Source organism: Micropterus salmoides, unplaced genomic scaffold (assembly GCF_014851395.1).
Source record: "Micropterus salmoides isolate LMB-PRFRI ecotype aquatic unplaced genomic scaffold, ASM1485139v1 Ms_hic_scaffold_3, whole genome shotgun sequence".
NCBI lineage: Eukaryota > Metazoa > Chordata > Actinopteri > Centrarchiformes > Centrarchidae > Micropterus > Micropterus salmoides.
In genome coordinates this window covers 20878033-20883114 of record NW_024042261.1, presented here as the reverse complement: position 1 = coordinate 20883114, position 5082 = coordinate 20878033, and positions in this window count along the sequence as shown.

The following is a 5082-nucleotide window of genomic DNA, read 5'->3' as shown; positions in this document are numbered from 1 at the left end:
CCGAAGGAAGGTCAAGACTGTAAAACCGAATGAATGTGTGCGAAGTGGCCCAGCCAGCCGCTAAACAAACATCCGGCAAAGAGGCCCCGGAAAGGAGGGCTCGAGAGGCTGCCATGCCTCTGGTAGAATGAGCCCTCACAGCCACAGGTGAAGGCAAACCGCGCACCTGATAGGCCAGGGAAATAGTCTGAACAATCCAGTTGCTAATAGTATGTTTGGATGGAGGGAGCCCAGCCCTGGGGGACCTAAAACACACTAGCAGCTGGTCAGCCTTCCTCCAACGGGAGGACCTCAGAGTGTAACACTCAGTGCTCTGACAGGGCAGAGCAGATAAAGTCTCCCGTCCTCCGCCGTCACATGAGGTGGAGGATGAAATGCCTGCAGCACTGTGGACCCTGCCGCACAAGAAGGCACTTTAGGGATGTATCCTGGACGAGGGTGCAGGATAGCCCTAATATTCCCGGGGCAAACTCCAGGCTTGCGGAGAAACCGAAAGCGCTTGGAGATCCCCCACCCTCCTCAGAGAGGTGATAGCAAGGAGAAAGGCCATCTTGAGGGTCAAGTGCTTAGCCTCAGCTGACTCCAGGGGTTCGAAGGGGGCCTCAGCCAACGCCCCAAGAACCACCGCCAGATCCCAAGTGGGAACCTTGGACCGAGTCGCAGGTCTCATCCTCCGGGCACCACGGAGGATCCGTGTGGACGGGGCCCTGGAGCTGAGGAGGGTCTCGACTGCTCCGGCTGTTAGACCCGCCTCTAGGTACTGTGCCCCCTCAGGGGCCAGACCCACTGTCGCCATATGGCGGGGCAAGGGTGAAGAACCCGGCCCTGTGCCTGGGACAGCAGGTCTCTCCTCAGAGGGACGTCCAGGAGCGATCATGATGTCCGAGAACCACACCCGGGTTGGCCAGAACGGGGCTACGAGCAGTAGGCCGACATTGTCCTGGCGGACCCGCTCCAGAATCCCCAGGAGCAGAGCGACTGGGGGGAAAGCGTACAGACATAGCCTCGGCCACGAATGTACCATGGCCCCGTTGGGTCTGGAGGAACGAGAGAAAACCATAGCGGGCAGTGCGTAGTCTCTTGAGACGCAAACAGATCCATGTCTATGGGGCCGAACTCTTCGCGACAAGACCCTCCCAGCACGGGCCCCTGGGACAGGAACCAAGTTTCCTTCCAAACTGATAGGGAACGAAGACACTTGCGCGTAACCCAAATTAGACGGAGAGGATTTCCCCTCGGGGACAAACCCTTGGTTCTTAGCCACCACTGCAGGGGTCTCATGTGCAGCAGTCCAGATGGTATTACGCTGGACGCAGCCGCCAGGAGACCCAACACTCGTTGAAAGTGTTTTATAGTGACGGCGTGGCCTAACTTCACCCCTTTCACGGCAGCCAATATGGTGTCGACACGTGCCGGAGACAATTGTGCCCACATCGTTGTCGAATCCCATACTACCCCTAGGAACGTAGTCCGTTGGGTGGGCTCCAGCACACTCTTCTTTGCGTTGAGCCTCAGCCCTAATCGCCGCAGATCAGCCAGAACGATGATTAGCATCTTAAACCTGAATCTCCTCAGAGACCGGTTAGAACCTGCAGATCCAAAATAGGGCGCAGCCCTCCGTCCTTCTTGGGGGCTATGAAGTACCGGCGGACCCGTCACACCTTACCGTCCTAGCAACAAGCCAATAGGATTGGAGTGATTTCATTCACGTTCAGACCTGCTACGCCTAGAGGCGTTCCCATAGTGTCGTAACCGACGTAGTTCGAGTTCCCTCGAAGGGGAAACACTTGCCTCAGTTTATCAATCAGTGGGTTAGAAATTAGATGCAGAGTGTGGTTGTGTTTCTGAATGTGTGTTCCTGTGATCTACTGATTGAATCGCTTGTTTTTCATTTTTACAAAGCACAATCTCTATTATTCTGTATGGAACCTCAGGAAACAGTTTCTGGTGGATGTGAAGCACCCACTGATGTCCACGCACACACTGACACACACACACACACACACACGTTCATTACATACAGAATGTTACTCAACAGATACGCAGAGCAACTTTTAGAGCAATTGTGCAGGGCAACGTTGCCGTCAGTGGTAATGGGTCAGGATTACTACCGTAATCCCCTTCCCCCACCACTCTGCCACCCGCCCCCCACCGCCGCTATCCGTTCAAAACATAGTCGGACTTGCCACTAGCAAGATTGCCCAGCAACATTGCTCAAAAAGTTGCCCCGTGTATCATCAGCTTAACTGCACAATGTTGCCCTGAGGCAACAAATGAAAAAATTCCATTTTACTGTATAAATAAAGACAAAAGGTGTCTTTATTCAATCAAATATGCTTCTTCACATATTCATGCACATCACAGATATTATTCATATAAAGTTATTTAAATTTAAACATGCTAAAAAGTGAAATGTATCTTGCCTTTTGCTAGCAGCATGTCCAAGCCGGCAATGGTCCCCAAAAGGAGTGTTCCACCCCCCGTTGAAAGGTCAAACCCACGCCAATCTCAAATTTCATTGGTCACAGACTTATCATCAGACTTGTAATGTGATACTTTACTTAAAAAAAATTAAAGGAGATGTGTGGGGGCCAAAATAGTGGTTTGTTGCCTGAGGGCAACACCATGCCATAGAGGGTAAACTTTGACAGTTAAATTGTATGAAACCAAAACTGCTACAATATCCAGTTTTATGTAATTAGTAATTAATATGCAGTTTAAATTCAAAACAAATCAACACATGTGGAACAAGACTTGGTTTTGTCAAAGGCGTACTTGAGTTCATCTGACAGTGTTGCAAACAACTGGTGCATAGGACTTCAGTCCGCTCTATGTAGGGCCTAACAATGCGTCAGAGCTCTTAGCTTGAATTAATTACTTAATTAAACTTCTTCACGTCTGAAATTCAGGAGCTTAGTCTTATCCTGGGACACATGGTCAATTTAACATGTTGGCACCCGCAATAACTGAGCACTTACTTTGATTTGTTTCCAGATGTATAAATGAAAAAATGATTGCTGTGTGTGGCTTAATCTTTTTGGCACTTTAAAGCCTACTATGTTTTTGTTCAGCCTGACCTTCATTAGATGTGCTCCCACCATGTCACTTAATTTATACCTTTTTTGTATTGGGGTGGCTGTGGCTCAGGAGGTAGAGCGGGTTGGCCGTTAACCGGAAGGTTGGCGGTTTAATCCTTGGCTCCCCCTGGTTGTGTGTCGAAGTGTCCTTGGGCAAGATACTGAACCCCAAATTGCCTGGCAGCTATTCCGCCAGTGTATGAGTGAGTGTGAATGTTAGTTTCAGTGTGACTGGTGAATGCAGATGTAGTGTAAAAGCGCGTCGAAGAACGGCGCTATACAAGTACAGAGCATTTACATATTTTCATTGAACCTTTATTTAAGAGGCAAGTTGTTAAGAACAAATTTGTATTTACAATGGTGGCCTGCAAAAGGCAAAGCCTCGAGTGATGGAGTTTGGGGCTAAAAAAGGAAACACTTTTGTGTAGACTACGGGAGCTACCATTTTTTCCCTCTGTCTGCTGAAATGTTTAATAAAATAATACCCTAAGTAATAGCTACGTATCTGGGGGGTGAAAAGTGTCTTATTTTTATATGTAGCATTAAGACAAAGACCTCTAGTGGCAATCTACAACAGTTTGGGTCACTTGGCACTATTGCTAAAATAGAATTGTGTGTTGGTTGCAAAATATTACAGCAGGCATGTTGACATCTAAAGCACTGTATGATATGATTGGCCTTGGGGAGCTGCTTGATACTCTTTCCTCGACAGCCCCATCCAGCTTTTTAAACCACTCAGACTTAGTCTCAGCATTGGATAAATAATGCAGTGCTTCTTATAGTGCTCATGACATTCTTGCGTCTCACAACATGTACGTTCTACAGCAGCGCTTAAAACACTCTGAATTCCTTTAATACTCAACTCTTCCTTCTTTTACAAAACAAAAGAAGAAAATGACAAGTAACAAGGAACGAAGAAAGAAATAAAGACATGGTCAGAGTAAGAAAAATAAGGATAGAAAATTAGAAAGATGCTCATTCTAACCGGGCTCTTTCAACTACAGAAGTCTAAAGAGCTGCTTTGATATTGGCCACAACTTGTAGTCAGTCAAATGTTGTTTGGACGAGAGTGCCCACTTTCACTGTTCAAAAAACAAAACTCATGTAATATCAGTCATGGTCTCAGGGCGAGACTACAGTCGTTCTCTCACCCACCTAGTTTGAACAAATTGGCACAGAGTGTTTGAATCTTTCACCCTTGTTTATTTATCAAGGCATGTCCCTCAGGTCTGAATGGCAAATGGAACAAACCTCACAAATGCAGCCATGCGATTGTACGGGTTGGCTATTGGGAATAATTTGGCATTCCAACATGAAATCCATAAAGGTTCTGTGTAGCAGCACAGAATTAATGTGATGACCTTCTCCTCAGGGTGTCCAGCTCCCAGGGGGATTATCTTTGTGATCTGCAATAACTCTCTGCAGTAGCTGCCACTGCATTCCAGCAGTCTTTTTAATTCTCTAGTGCTTGGCAACAATTAAAATTTTCAATTCCGATTAATCGCATGATTTTCTTGTGATTAATCGCATTGTTACGCGCAAAATTGAATAATGAATTCTAAAGTAGTGTATTGCTCAGTTTAAATTTAAATGTACTTCTATGTACACAAAAGTGCAATAACGTGGTTTTCGAACATTGCCACTGCCAGTACCATTATAGCTTCTTAAAATAAGTTACCATCAGAGTCCAGTTTTCTAGTTTTTTTTTCTGAACAGGTATCAGCAGAAACATTTTTCTTTTATCAGGGAGCAGCACAAACAGTCTTTGTTCAGTAGCAAGTGTGTGTCGTGGTCATGCTCGCCTCACGCACAAGCCCGACCGCTGCCGAAGTTGAATTGTCTTGAAGAGAGACTGATCCTCGCTGTTAGGTAAACCTGCCTATCAGGTAAAGTTATGTATAATTTTATCTTAAGTTAAATAGGCTACAGGAGCCAGTTTCACCAATAGGGCTTTACTAAGCCTGGTCCTAACTGCTAAGTAGGTCTTAGTTAAGTCGACCTAACA